Source organism: Oryx dammah, unplaced genomic scaffold (genome assembly GCF_014754425.2).
Source record: "Oryx dammah isolate SB20612 unplaced genomic scaffold, SCBI_Odam_1.1 HiC_scaffold_36, whole genome shotgun sequence".
NCBI lineage: Eukaryota > Metazoa > Chordata > Mammalia > Artiodactyla > Bovidae > Oryx > Oryx dammah.
Genome location: NW_024070220.1, coordinates 108,133 through 124,789, shown reverse-complemented (window position 1 = coordinate 124,789; position 16,657 = coordinate 108,133).

Genomic DNA, 16,657 nt, shown 5'->3' with positions numbered 1-16,657 from the left:
TAGGTGGCCAAACTCTATTTGCTCCCAAGATCTTCAATTACTTTTTTGGGATCCCCAACATTACTTAATAACTTTCTACCTGAATAATTCAGATCCTGTAGCTGAAAGGCTCTCCTTTAGTATAGCTCATCTTCCACTATTCTTTCTGTAATAAGAGATGGGTTCATACTTATGAGGACACCTTGAGCCCATAAAACACAACTCTCATTTACTTAGAGATATTGTTCAAGGAAACCTGTTGCTCTCCTCACGTTTAATACAATTTAATTCATTCAAGTATGTAGTAACATAGGATCATGTTGGAACCACATGCACAATTGTCAGCTAGCTGGATTTGGAATAACATCTATCCACTTAATGGGTAAAACAAATTCCCAGTGCACTGTGCATAGATCATAGTCAGGCTCTTCTGGCTAGCTGAACTTTGAAATTATATGATGTGTACATCAAAATCACTTCTCCATCATTCAGTATGTAAAATGTCCTTTCACTACTTTAAACTTCTGGTGCCAAATATTTCAATAGAAATCATTGATGATGAAAAATTCTTTCTCTTCATGCCACGGGGGTTCAGCTTCTTGCTCCCCTCCACATCCTATCTCTTGTTTCTTGTCCTCCTCTGCATTTTTGTAGTTGCCACGTTAGAGAAAATCTAACTAGATAACAGAAAGAGGATCAAAATATTATGTTAATGGATAAATGTATTATAGGCTGTGTATTTTGTCAACATTTTACCCAGCTTTCACAGAAGCATAGCATGAGTGCTCCAGCAGGAACCTTAAAACCAGCAGTATTATATATGATGAGTAACTATTATCTTAGAATACTCTTAGAAAATGATTTCTTATTCAAAACACTGAGAGAAAACTAAGGTACAAGAATACAATAATCCTCAATGTTGGTAGAAAAACATAGGGTAAACAGTACATTTGGATTCCCAGTATTACCCAAATAAGGTCATGGCATCTGATACTAGCACTTCATGGGAAATGGAAGTGGAAAAGGCAGAAGCAGTGATAGATTTCCTCTTTTGTGTCTATAAATTCCCTGGCAATTTTTGTGGCTCACCATGCACCATGGTGATGGTGGCTATAAAATTAGAAGACAATTGCTTCCTGGAAGAAAAGCTCTCACAAATTTAGAGAGCAAGTTAAAAAGTGAAGACATGGCTTGACCAATAGAGGCACATAGAGTCATATTTATGGTCTTTCCAGTAGACATGTACAGATGTGAGAACACCAAACTGCTCTGCTGGGGATGACTAGTGCATGCCCATTGGATTGCAAGGAGATCAAGTCAGTCAAACATAAAGGATTTCAACTCTGAAGAGACATTAGAATCACTGATGCTGAAGCTGAGTCCCCAAAGCTTTAACCACCTGAACAAAGAACTGACTCACTATAAAAGGCCCTTATTCTTAGATAATGATCAAATCAGGAGGAGACACAATGAGAGAGGAGGAGATGATTGTATAGCTTTACCCTTTCAATGGACATGATCTCAGGCAGACCCTGGGTGATAGTGAGAGAGACAGGCCTTGTGTATTGCACCCAACATGCCAAAAAGAGTCAGAAATGACGTTGTGACTGAAAAATAACAAGATTTCAGTTAATTAAATGGATCCCACATGGTGGCGGTGGGGTCTTATAATGTTAGAGGAATAGGAGGCACAGTCTGTTTTCTCCCACACGTGTCCATCAAAGGATCGACTGCACATGGAACACCTTCCAGAAATCAATTTGTGAATGATGTTGATGGGCTCTAGAAACCGAGAAAGGAAAACAAGTCTCTTAAAAACGAGGTAGGACAAGATAAAAGACGTGAGGGTAGAAAAGATTTTAGGGATTGAGACGCACCTTGGAGAGGGAGTCGTAAAGGAGGAGAAATTTACACAAATTAAGAAACACTCTCTCATAGGTGTCAGTGGGGGGAGAAACAGAACCAGGGGAAAAAGAACAGAAACACAGATTATGCCCATAAATGCAACTACTAGCCAAGAAGCGGTTCAGATGCCCCCGCCCACTATCATACATGAGGCCTGAGAGGAAGGCCTGTGATGTATCAAATATGCTATGGTTAGAATCAGGTTTTAGTGCCCTGAGGACAATCTGATGGACCTAAAGTGACACAGAAACATAAACCATGGGAACACTAGAGAGACATTTTAGAAAGGACATTTCATGCGAGAAGGCTCTAAGGCCACATACTGAACCATGGCACACTCACAGAGCAGAAGACTGTGCACTCGAAAATACCAAAGGAGACTGAGCCAGCTTCTATTTAAGATCTTTTCTTCCATGGAGGGAGACAGGAATGTGTACAACTGCCAGAGGCAGAAGGAAATAGGTCACTGTTATGTTGGTCCCAGAGACATCCCCTACTCTATGTCGCTATGGACAGGATCATGACAGCCTGGGGTTAGTTACCCTGAGGAGACACATAGCACACTTAAGAATGTGTGCTCTGGCACAGGCAGCAAACTGCGTGGCTGAGAACAGAGAGCTGCATAAGAGGCACAGCTCACCTGGGACTTGGCCTTGCCCTCCAATCAGTCACCCGAGATTTTGGATTAGGGAAGAGCACAAAGCACAGAGCCAAACGTGGTCAGTGCCCCTGCAGAGCACCTAAGTGTCTGATTTGCTGAGAAGTACATGAAACACAGGGCCCACTTGGGACAATGCCCTCATATCACCAGGAGGCTGAGCAGGATACCCAGGAAGGACAAGTCACATTTGTCAGTGGCAAGCCCAGTGTGATCAATCCACCTCAAGCACCCCTACATATCCCTGTGGTATTTGTTTTCAGTGTCCCAGCTCACCGCCAAAACAATGAGCAAGTGAGATTGAATAACAGGCATTCATACCCTCATTTCGTGTTGAAAACCAGACATGGAGAGGCTTTCAAATAAAAGAAGGAAATATAAACAAAGAAGCATAAACCCACACATAAGTGACAAGTTCAACTGAATAACTCTGTAGTTAATGCTGAGACTGCTGAATTAAGGGCCAACAGTAGCCTTTGAAAACAAGTACACGCTTCAATAAGGGACTATCTGATATTGTACTAACATAAAAAATATATACAATTTCTTTGAAATTCTGATATTTCTTAAAATTTTAGCAAGGCTAGTCCATTTTTATACCCTAAACTGTTATTTCTATTAATTATTATTACCTTTCAAAAAATACACCTATTTTTTAAACACTTCTTTGATATATATAAGAATGAATTTGGCCTCCATTTTCTTTTTTTACACTATTTAAAAGAGCCAAAATTTTATTCTTGGTTCTTAACTTTTGCTTTCTTAAAACTATTATCAATTTTGTAACCTTAGGAATAAAATCTTTACAACCTGATTTCACTTATGGATTTGTTTCCTGAATTGATTGCTCTCTTCCCTTTCAACTCTCCCCTATCGCCTCCAAGGCAACTCTTTCTCCTTCCTCCCTTTTCTCTGCTGTCTGGAACTCTGTGAATTGCTTTGATTCTTTTAGCATGAGGAGAGTTTTCTCACCATTAACCTAGGGTTTTATCTTCTGTGTTTTATGGGTGTGGTTTTTCATGCTACTTTAACCTGGGACAGAAACCCAGAGGCCTGGATGTCGATATCAGAACTTTAGATCACCATTGAACTCCTTACCTCTGAACACTAAAGGACACACACCCAACCCAGAGTTTCCATGTGTACATAGAAAGCCATCTCAACACTCAAGCCAGCATTCAGTACAAGGGAAATCACAGCTATTCTCCAACAAAAGAGAAACACAACTATGAATATTATAAAAGGGGGTGCACGAAGCCATAGCAAACTCACAAATATCCCAAAGCACAATCCATGGACAATTCATTGCACTTCACAGAGAAGAGATACATATCCGCCTGCCACTGCACAGACACAAATTCCACAAAGCAGTAAACCTTGACAAGTCACTGGTCCCATCCCACCCACAAAGGAATGTTTCTAGAACACAGTGGAGCCATAATCCTCCAGCCTGCAGAAAGGGGACCCAAACCACAGCAATCAAGACAGATGAAATGGGAGAGAAATATGCAGCAGATGAAGGTAACTGATAAAAACACACCAAAACAAACAAAAGAAGACGAGATAGGAAGTTTTTTTTCTGAAAAAGAATTTAGAATAATGACGATAATGATGACCAAAATCTTGCAAGCTAAGTAATATTGACAGTAAATACACTGGAGGCCTGGAATGAGAAGAAATAAACATGTTTACCATGGATCTAGAAGAAATAAAGAAGAGTCAAGCAGTTATAATCAGTGCATTAACGGAAATTAACAATACCCTGGAAGGAGCCAACAGTAGAATACCTGAGACAGAGAAAGAACTAAGTCCAAAGAATGGTGGCTGCATGGGCGCAGGAGGGCTGAGGGAGTTACTACATGGTCAAGGTCTGGAGGGGCGGCTGTGAGGAGATATCCCTATTCCAAGGGAAGGAGCAGTGGTTGCACTTTGCTGGGGCACCCGTGAAGAGATACCCCAAGTTCAAGGTAAGAGAAATCTGAGTTAGACACTAGGTGTTGTGATACGGCATCAGAGGGCAGACACACTGAAACCATAATCATGGACAACTAGCCAATCTGATAACATGGAACACAGTCTTGTCTAATTCAATGCACCTAAGCCATGCCATGTGGGGCCACCCAGGACGTGGGGTCATGGAGATCACGTGGTCCACTGAAAAGAGAATGGCAAACCACTTCATTATTCTTGCCTTAAGAACCCCATGAGCACTATGAAAAGGCAGAATGACTGAATACTGAAAGGGAAACTCCCTGTGTTGGTAGGTTGCCAATAGGCTACTAGAGATGAGTGGAGAAATAATACCAGAAAGAAAGAAGGGATGGAGTCAAAGCAAAAACAAGACCCAGTTGTGGATGTGACTGGTGATAGTAGAAAGGTCCAATGCTATAAAGAGCAGTATTGCATAGGAACCTGGAATGTCAGGCCCATGAATCAAGGAAAATTGGAAGTGTTCAAACAGGAGATAGCAAAAGTGAACGTCAATGCCCTCGGAATCAGTGAACTAAAATGGACTGGAATGGGTGAATTTAACTCAGATGACCAATATACTATGGGCAGGAATCCCTTCGAAGAAATGGAGTAGCCATCATGGTCAACAAAGCAATACAAAAGTCAGTACTTGGATGCAATCTCAAAAACGACAGAATGATCTCTGTTCATTTCCAAGGAAAACCATTCAATATCACTGTAATCCCAGCCTATGCCCTAACTAGTAACACTGAAGAAGATGAAGTCGAGGACTACTATGAAGACCTACAAGACCTTTTAGAACTGACACACAAAAAAGATATCATTTCCATTATAGGGGATTGGAATGCAAAAGTAGGAATTCAAGAAACAGAGTAACATGCAAGTTTGGCCTTGGAATATGGAAAGAAGCAGGCCAAACACTAATAGAGTTTTGCTAAGAGAATGTATTGGTCATAGAAAACACTCTCTTCCAACAATACAAGACAAGATTCTACAAATGGACATTACTTGATGGTCAGCACTGAAATCAGATTGATTCTGTTCTTTCCACCTAAAGACAGAGAAGCTCTATACAGTCAGCAAAAACATGAATGGTAGCTGACTGTGGCTCAGATCATAAATTCTTTTTTTTTTTTTTTTTTGGTTGAATTCACTTAAACTGAAGAAAGTAGGGAAAACCACTAGACCATTCAGGTATGACCTAAGTCAAATCCCTTATGATTATGCAGTCGAATGAGAAATAGATTTAAGGGATTAGATTTGATAGACAGACTGCCGATAAACAGGTTTGTGACATTGTACAGGAGACAAGGGCCAAGAGAGACTCCAAGGAAAAGAAATAAAAAATGTATAATGGCTGTCTAGGGAGGCATTACAAGTAGCTGTGAAAAGAAGAGAAGCAAAAAGCAAAGCAGAAAGGAAAGATATAAGTATCTGAATTCAGAGTTCCAAACAAAAGATAGGAGAAATAAGAAAGCCTTCCTCAGTGATCAATGCAAAGAAGTAGAGGAAAACAACAGAATTGGAAAGAGCAGAAATCTCTTCAAGAAAATTAATGATACCAAGGGAACATTTCATGCAAAGATGGGCTTGATAAAGGACAGAAATTGTATGGACCAAACCAAAGCAGAAGATATAAAAAGAGGTGACAAGGATACACAGGAGAAGGGTACAAGGAAGAGCTTCACGACCAGATAATCATGATGATGTGATCATTCACCTAGAGCCAGATATTCTGAAATGTGAAGTCAAGTGGGCATTAGAAAGTATCACTACTAAAAATCTAGTGGAGGTGATGGAATTCCAGTTGAGCTATTTCAAATCCTGAAAGATGATTCTGTGAAATTGCTGCATGAAATATGCCAGCAAATATGGGAAACTCAGCAGTGGCCACAGGACTAGAAAAGTTGAGTTGCCATTCCAATCCCAAAGAAACACAATGCCAAAGAATGCTCAAACTACCACGCAACTGCACTCATCTCAGACGCTAGTAAAGTAATGTCAAAATTCTCCAAGACAGACTTCAGCAATACTTAAACGATGAACTTCCAGCTGTTCAAGCTGGTTTTAGAAAAGGCAGAGGAACCAGAGATCAAATTGCCAACATCTGCTGGATCATGGAAAAAGGAAGAGAATTTTAAAAAAAAATCTATATCTGCTTTATTGACTATGCCAAAGCCTTTAACTATGTGGATATCCATAAATTGCAGTAGATTCTGAAAGAGATGGGAATAGCAGACCCTCTGACCTGCCTCTTGATAATCACATGTGCAGGTCAGAAAGCAAAGGTTAGTACTGGATATGGAACAACCGACTGGTTCCAAATAGGAAAAGGAGTACATCATGTATATATATTGTCACCCTGTTATTTTAACTTGTATGCAGAGTGCATCATGAGAAACGTTGGGCTGGAAGAAGCACAAGCTGGAATCAAGATTACCGGGAGAAATATCAGTAACCTCAGATATGCAGATGACACCATCCTTATAGCAGAAAGTGAAGAGGGACTCTAAGGCGTCATGATGAAAGTGAAAGAGGAGAGCGAAAATGTTGACTTAAAGCTCAACCTTCTGGAAACAAAGATCATTGCTCTGGTCCCATGACTTCATGTGAAATAGATGGGGAAACAGTGTCAGACCTTACTTTTTGGGTCTCCAAAATCACTGCAGATGGTGATTGTATCCATGAAATTAAAAGACAGTCCTTGGAGGGAAAGTTATGCCCAACCTAGATAGCAGAGTAAAAAGAAGAGACATTACTTTGCCAACAAAGGTCGATCTAGTCAAGGCTATGGTTTTTCCACTGGTCATGTATGGTTGTGTGAGTTTAACTGTGAAGAAAGCTGAGTGCTGAAGAATTGATGCTTTTGAACTTTAGTGCTGGAGAAGACTCCTGAAAGTCCCTTGACATTCTCTCCTTGAAAGTACATGCTTGATGTACTACTTTTCCTATTTGGAACCAGTCTGCTGTTCCATATCCAGTACTAACCTTCGCTTTCTGACCTGCATATGTGTTTCTTAAGAGGCAGGTCAGGTGGTCTGGTATTCCCGTCTCTTTCAGAATATTCCACAGTTTATCTTGATCCACACAGTCAAAGGCTTTGGCATAGTCAATGAATCAGAAATAGACGTTTTTTCTGGAATATTCTGGCAAGGAGGTCCAGATCAGTCCTGGGGGTTCATTGGAAGGTTTAGTGCTAAATCTAAAATTCCAATACTTTGGCCACCTCAGGTGAAGAGTTGACTCATTATAAAAATCTCTGATTCTGGGAGGAATTTGGGGGGCAGGAGGAAAAGGGATGACTGAGAAGGCGATGACTGGATGGCATCACCGACTCAATGGACATAAGTTTGAATGAACTCCGGAAACTGGTGATAGACAGGAAGGCCTGGCTTGGTGCAATTCATGGAGTCGCAAAGAGTCACAGACGAATGTGCAACTGAAGTGAAGTGAGTGAGTGAACTGAGTTTTTGCTGAGCATGTCATTGACAATATATGAAAGGAACATGTGTACTAGAACCTTTTAAACTGATATTTCTTGTGTTAAGTAACTGCAGTCCTGTCTGACACTCAGTATCACATCGACTGTCATCATTGTGTATTTTCAATCCACGGGATACTCCGGTGGAGAAATAGAAAAGGATTGAGATGATTTGTTCCAGGAAATCTTCCCAACCCATGGATTGAACCTGCATCTTTTCTGACTTTTGCTTTAGAAGGCATTTTCCTTAGTACTAGTGCTACTTGAGCAACCATTAGTATATATATGTATATGCATATGTATATGTAATGTTATGTATATATATTAATGGAAATATGTGTGTGTGCATATGTGTGTATGATTAGAGATAAATATTTACACAGTATACATATATATGCCTATTTGAACATATTGCTGTAGGCACATGATTTTAAATATATATTTATACATACATACATATATATATATATATGTATACAGTCTATATATATACTGCAACACCTGTACATGCATATTTATATGTCGAAAACTTAGGTACATAATTTTGCTGTCTATAGGTAGCAGTATATATTTTTCAGGAGGTATATAACTGCAAGCATGTACTTTTTCAGGATCTTATGATTTGCTAAAAGTGCTTTCACTTACATTCACCTCAGAGAATTAGCTATTTTCCCGTGCAACTGACACTTTACAATATTGGTTCTTTAGGAATGTCTTGTTTAATTTTCCACACATTAACAAATTTGCAAACATGTATCCCATTTTTAACTTTTAGCTCCTTTTCTTTGTTTTCAGATAATATATTTGGTTGATTTAAAATACTAAGACTTGAGTTATAACTTAATGTAAAGACCCTTTTTTGAGAATATTTCAGGGTAAGTTCAGATACATATGGAAATATATATATATGTGTGTGTGTATATGAGTAGAGATAAATATTTACACAGTATGCATATATATGCCTATTTGAATATATCACTGTAGAAACATAATTTGAAATATACATATATACATATATTTTATCCTTCCTTGATCCAAGTTTTTCTGGTCGTGTTCTTCAAATTTATAAATTTGCTTTCCGTTTTCTGTCACTTTGAGATTTATGCTAAACCTGTATTAGATATTTTCACATTACTTTAGGTCCTCTCTATGTTCTGTTGAGGTAGAAGCACAGAGTCACCTTCTGTGAGAGTATAAGAACGTTTGTAGAGATGGTAAATTTTTCTGAGTTTGTAGAGAATAGAGCACATGGCAAACCAAGAAATTTGCTAGCCATATAAATAAAGGATTCTGCATTCATCAAGTAATAGGCCACTGCAACCATATATAAACGTGAAATCTGGGGCAACACTTGATGAAATCAGGTTGCCCACTATCAAGTCCTTAGTTACTGTAGCTGCCAGCAGTGTCACCCAAATAACTGACTTGAGACAGAAACTAGGCCTAATTAAGGTGCTTATCAAATGAATTATTTCAAGGAGCCCCAATTCTTGTATCTTCCCATATGTAGAAAATATCTCAATCTATTCAATTGAGGTGTCCAGGTTTTATTTCATTAAGCATAATATTCAGACATTCCCCATACCTAATTGTTGTACCAAAACTTCTGTAAAACCTGGATCCTCCTATCCTTCTTCAGAGCAGTCTTTTTGCAATACATGAGAAGTTGTTCCTCAAGATTAAATCCTTCTTATCATGAAAGGCCTGAGGCAAAACACATAATTCACCATTTGGGGGCTATGCATTTTTCCCAATCAGTAGCACATGTTCTAAGAGTCCGAAATATACTACTTGGATGTAATCTTAAAAACGACAGAATGATTTCTGTTCATGTCAAAGGCAAACCATACAGTATCACGGTAATCCAAGTCTATGCCTCAACCAGTAACACTGAAGAAGTTGAAGCTGACAGGTTCTATGAAGACCTACAAGACCTTTTAGAACTAACACCCAAAACAGGTGTCCTTTTCATTATAGGGGAGAGGAGTGCAAAAGTAGAAAGTCAAGAAATACCTGGAATAATAGGCAAAGGTGCCCTTGGAATGTGGAATGAAGCAGGACAAAGACTAATAGAGTATTGCCAAGAAAATGCACTCGTCATAGCAAACATCCTCCTCCAACAACACAAGGGAAGACTCTACACATGGACATCACCAGATGGTCAACACTGAAATCAGATTGATTATATTCTTTGCAGCCAAAAATGGAGAAGCTCTATACAGTCAACAAAAACAAGACCAGGAGCTGACTGCAGCTCAGATTATGAACTTCCTATTGCCAAATTTAGACTTAAATTGAAGAAAGTAGGGGAAACTGCTAGACCATTCAGGTATGACCTAAATCAAATCCCTTATGATTATACAGTGGAAGTGAGAAATAGATTTAAGGGACTAGATCAGATAGATAGAGTGCCTGAAAAACTATGGAATGAGGTTTGTGATATTGTATGGGAGACAGGGATCAAGACCATCCCCATGGAAAAGAAATGCAAAAAAGCAAAATGGCTGTCTGGGGAGGCATTACAAATAGCTGTGTAAAGAAGAGAGGTGAAAAGAAAGGAGGAAAGGAAAGATACAAGCATCTGAATGCAGAGTTCCAAAGAATAGCAAGAAGACATAAGAAAGCCTTCCTCAGCAATTAATGCAAAGAAATAGAGGAAAACAACAGAATGGGAAAGACTAGAGATCTCTTCACGAAAATTAGAGATACCAAGGGAACATTTCATGCAAAGATGGGCTTGATAAAGGACAGAAATGGTATGGACCTAACAGAAGCAAAACATATTAAGAAGAGGAGGAAAGAATACACAGAAGAACTGTACAAAAAAGATTTTCATGACCCAGATAATCACGATGGTGTGATCACTCATCTAGAGCCAGACATCCTGGAATGTGAAGTCAAGTGGGCCTTAGAAAGCATCACTGTGAACAAAGCTAGTGGAGGTGATGGAATTCCAGTGGAGCTATTACAAATCCTGAAAGAGTAGGCTGTGAAAGTGCTGCACTCAACATGCCAGCAAATTTGGAAAACTCAGCAGTGGCCACAGGACTGGAAAAGGTCAGTTTTCATTCCAATTCCAAAGAAAGGCAATGCCACAGTTTTCTCAAACTACCGCACAATTGACTCATCTCACATGCTAGTAAAGTAATGCTCAAAATTCTGCAAGCCAGGATTCAGCAATACATGAACTGTGAACTTCCTGATGTTCAAGATGGTTTTAGAAGAGGCAGAGGAACCAGAGATCAAATTTCCAACATCCACTGGATCATGGAAAAAGCAAGAGAGTTCCAGAAAAACATCTATTTCTGCTTTATTGACTATGCCAAAGCCTTTGATTGTATGGATCACAATAAACTGGAAAATTCTGAGAGAGATGGGAACACCAGACCACCTAACCTGCCTCTTGAGGAACCTATATGCAGGTCAGGAAACAGCAGTGAGAACTGGACATGGAAAAACATACTGGTTCCAAATAGGAAAAATATTATATAAAGGCTGTATATTGTCATCCAGCTTATTTAACTTATTTGCAGATTACATTATGACAAACGCTGGACTGGAAGAAACACAAACTGGAATCAAGATTGCCAGGAGAAATGTCAACACTTATGGCATAAAGTGAAAAGGAACAAAAAACCTGAATGTGAAAGTGGAGAGTGAAAATGTTGTCTAAAAGCTGAATATTCAGAAAACGAAGATCGCAGCATTTGGTCCCATCAGTTAATGGGAAGTCAATGGGGAAACAGTGGAAAGAGTGTCAGACTTTATTTTTTGGGGATCCAAAATCACTGCAGATGGTGACTGCAGCCAAGAAATTAGAAGATGCTTACTCCTTGGAAGAAAAGTTATAACCAACCTAGATAGCATATTCAAAAGCAGACATATTACTTTGCCGACTATGTTCCATGTAGTCAAGGCTACGGTTTTTCCAGTAGCCATATATGGATGTGAGAGTTAGATTGTGAAGAAGTCTGAGTGCTGAATAATTGATTCTCTTGAACTGTGGTGTAGGAGAAGAGTCTTGAGAGTCCCTTGGCCTGCAAGGACATCAAACCAGTCCATTCTGAAGGAGATCAGCCCTGGGATTTATTTTGTGAAGGAATCATGCTAATGCCGAAACTCCAGTACTTTGGCCACCTCATGCAAAGAATTGACTCATTGGAAAAGTCTTTAATGCTGGAAGGGATTGTGGGCAGGAGGAGAAGGGCATGGCAGAGGATGAGATGGTTCGATGGCATCACTAACTCGATGGACGTGAATCTCAGTGAACTCTGGGAGTTGGTGATGGACAGGGAGGCCTGGCTTGCTACAATTCATGGGGTCGCAAAGAGTTGGACACGACTGAGTGACTGAACTGAACTGAGCTCACCTTCTAGAAATGCAATATAAGGGATTCTTCTACACCACCTCAGTTTTAACCTATGTTTACTAATTCATACTTTGCATAATTCTGAAACACTCTCTTCCAAAAATGTAAGAAAGACTTTACACATGGACATTGCCTGATGGTCAACAATGAAATCAGATTGATTTTATTCTATTCAGCCAAAGATGGAGAAGCTCTATTCAGTCAAAAAAAAGAAGACCAGGAGCTGACTGTGGTTCAGACCATGAACTCCTTATTCCCAAATTCAGACTTAACTTGAAGAAAGTAGGGAAACAGCTAGACCATTCAGGTATGACCTAAATCAAGTCCCTTATGATTATACAGTGGAAGTGAGAAGTATATTTAAGGGCCTAGATCTGATAGATAGAGTGCCTGGTGAACTATGGAATAAGGTTCATGACCTTGTACAGGAGACAGGGATCAAGACCATCCCCACAGAAAAAAAATGCACAAAAGCAAAATGGCTGTCTGGGGAGGCCTTACAAATATCTGTGAAAAGAAGAGAGGTGAAAAGAAAGGAGAAAAGGAAAGATACAAGCATCTGAATGCAGAATTCCAAAGAATAGCAAGAAGATATAAGAAAGCCTTCTTCAGCAATCAATGCAAAGAAATAGAGGGAAACAACAGAATGGGAAAGACTAGAGATCTCTTCAAGAAAATTAGAGATACCAAGGGAACATTTCATGCAATGATGGGCTCGATAAAGGACAAAAATGGTATGGACCTAACAGAAGCAGAAGATATTAAGAAGAGTTGGCCAGAATACACAGAAGAACTGTACAGAAAAGATCTTCATGACTCAGATAATCATGATGATGTGATCACTTATCTAGAGCCAGACATCTTGGAAAGTGAAGTCAAGTGGGCCTTAGAACGCTTCACTATGAACAAAGCTAGTGGAGGTGATGGGATTCCAGTTGAGCTGTTTCAAATCCTGAAAGATGATGCTGTGAAAGTGCTACACTCAATATGCCAGGAATTTTGGAAAACTCAGCAGTAGTCAAAAGACTGGAAAAGGTCGGTTTTGATTCCAATTCCAAAGAAAGGCAATACTAAAGAATGTTCAAACCACCGTACAATTGAACTCATCTCACATGCTAGTAAAGTAATGCTCAAAATTCTCCAAGCCAGGCTTCAGCAATATGTGCACTGTGAACTCCTTGATGTTCAAGCTGGTTTTAGCAGAGGCAGAGGAACCAGAGATCAAATTTCCAACATCCGCTGGATCATGGAAAAAGCAAGAGAGTTCCAGAAAAACATCTATTTCTGCATTATTGACTATGCCAAAGCCTTTGACTGTGTGGATTGCAATAAACTGTGGTAAATTCTGAGAAATGGGAATATCAGACCACCTAACCTGCCTCATGAGAAATCTGTATGCACGTCAGGAAGTAACAGTTAGAACTGGACATTGAACAAGAGACTGGTTGCAAATAGGAAAAGGAGTATGTCAAGGCTGTATATTGTAACCCTGCTTATTTAACTTCTATGCAGAGTACATCATGAGAAACGCTGGACTGGAAGAAACACAAGCTGGAATCAAGATTGCTGGGAGAAATATCAATAATCTCAGATATGCAGATGACACCACCCTTACGGCAGAAAGTGAAGAGAAGCTAAAAAGCCTCTTGATGAAAGTGAAAGAGGACAGCGAAAATGTTGGCCTAAAGCTCAACATTCAGAAAAGAAAGATCATGGCATCAGGTCCCATCACTTCATGGGAAATAGATGGGGAAACAGTGGAAACAATTGTCAGACTTTTATTTTCTTGGGCTTCATAATCACTGCAGCTGGTGATTGCAGCCATGAAATTAAAAGACGCTTACTCCTTGGAAGAAAACTTATGACCAAACTAGATAGCATATTCAAAAACAGAGACATTACTTTGCTGACTAATGTCTGTCTAGTCATGGCTATTGTTTTTCTTGTGGTCATGGATGGATGTGAGAGTTGGACTGTAAAGAAGGCTGAGCGCCAAAGAATTGATGCTTTTGAACTGTGGTGTTGGAGAAGAGTTGTGAGAGTCCCTTGGACTGCAAGGAGATCCAACCAGTCCATTCTGAAGGAGATCAGCCCTGGGATTTCTTTGGAAGAAATGCCAAAGCTGAAACTCCAGTATTTTGGCCACCTCATGCGAAGAGTTGACTCATTGGAAAAGACTCTGATGCTGGGAGGGATTGGGGGCAGGAGGAGAAGGGGATGACAGAGGATGGGATGGCTGGATGGCATCACGGGCTCAATGGACGTGAGTCTGAGTGAACTCCGGGAGATGGTGATGAATAGGGATTCCTTGCGTGCTGCGACTCATGGGGTCACAAATAGTTGGACCTGACTGAGCGACTGAACTGAACTGAACTGATAGTTCTGAAAGTCAAAGATCTGGTATTACTTATTAAAACTTGAGAGAATTCATGATTGCATATATTGGTGACATCAATTTATGAAAACATATAACCATATATGTTTCCTTTACTTTTAGAAATCCCTTCTTTACTTTTAGAAACTGACAAATTAGTGAAGTGAAAGGGCTCAAGTGTAGAGTCTGAATATATTCTGGCTAAAGTAGCCCTGCATTTGTCTTTTCATTTTTTGCTTTGTTTATACATACTAAAGCAGTCTTGAATACATATGTTACTTGACACGCAGTGTGGTGCTTTACTTGTCCCTTCCACAACTTTGTCAAGTACTGAGTTTCTTTTTGCACATGAAACAAAATGACTAAGATTGTGGGGTAAAATTAATTTACAATGTTGTGTTTGTTTCTGCTGCCCAGCCAAAAAAAAAAAAATCAGTATCAGTTGTTAGTATATATAGCTGAGCCTTCCTTTTGATCAGTCCTCCCATCTCTCTCTTGGGCCTCCTCTCATACCTCACAGTACACTCCATTGGAGCACTGCATAGCACTAGCTTTCTACCCTATACTTGGTACATTACATATGTTAGTGCAATTTGTTCAATTCATTCCATTCTCTTCTTCCCACACTGTGTCCACAAGTCTGTTTTCTATGACTGCATCTCTTCTCATCCTCTAAATGAGTTCTTCAGCAATTGTTTTCTAGATTCCACTTATATGCATTAATATGCAGTATTGTTTTTCTTTTCTGTTTTTTTTTTCAATTATTTCACTGTATAATTGGCTCTAGATTCATCTGCATCTCTACAAATAATCCAACTTTGTTCCTTTTTATGAGTGAGTAATTTTCCATCCTATATATGTACCACAACTTCTTTATCCATTCTTCGTTCAATGGACACTGAGGTTGTTTCCCTTTATTGGCTACTCTAAAAGGTATTGCAATGTTTACCGGCATACATATCTATTTTTCATTAAGGTTATTTTTTTGAGTATATCCCAAATTGTGGTATTTTTATGTTAAATGGTAATTTTACACCTGGTTATCTAAAGAACTTCCATACTGTTTGGCTTTGTGGCAGTATTCATTTATATTCCTAACAACAGTGCAAGAGGGCAGTAGAATTCTCTTTTATCCACACCATGTCCTTCATATATTAGTATGCAATATGCAATGATACACACACACACAAACACACATACACATACATATATTTACTTCTTTATTTGGTTGTTACAAACCTCAGTCGCTGCATGTGGAATGTAATTCCATGACCAAGGATCAAACCTGGGACCCCTGCATTGGGATCATGGTATCTTAGTCACTGGACTACCAGGGCAGTCTCTTGTTGTAGGTTTTTTGTTCTTTTTTTTTTTTTTTAATGATGGAGATTTTTAATGGTGCTGGGTGATACATCATTGTAGTTTTGATTTATGTGCCTTTCTAAGTTGAGGTAGTTTTTCCTATGTTCAGTTTTTGGAAAGTTTCTCTCACAAACACTTGTTGGAATATATCAAAGGTTTTTCAGCATCTATTGAGGTGATCATAATGTTTCATAAGGATGTTTACCTCTGTTCATCTATGTGATATTGGTCTCTAAGTTTCTTTTTCTGTGTTATCTTGGTGTTGCTATCAGGGTGATGGTGAGCTTGTACCATGTGTTTGTGGGTTTTCCTTCCACTCTAGAATTTTGGAGGAGTTTCAGAAGTGTATTTCTTAGCAGTTCTGTGACTGGTTCATAAACTTTGCATGTAAACCCATCTGGCTTTAATTTTGTCCACTGGAAAATTTTCATCACAGTTTCAATATTAGTGTTTGCAATTGTTCTACTAATATTTTGTGTTTCTTCTTAGTTTAATTTCTGAGCATTTGTCCATGGATTTCAGGTTATACATTTTATTGACTTATAAATGTTTGCTGTA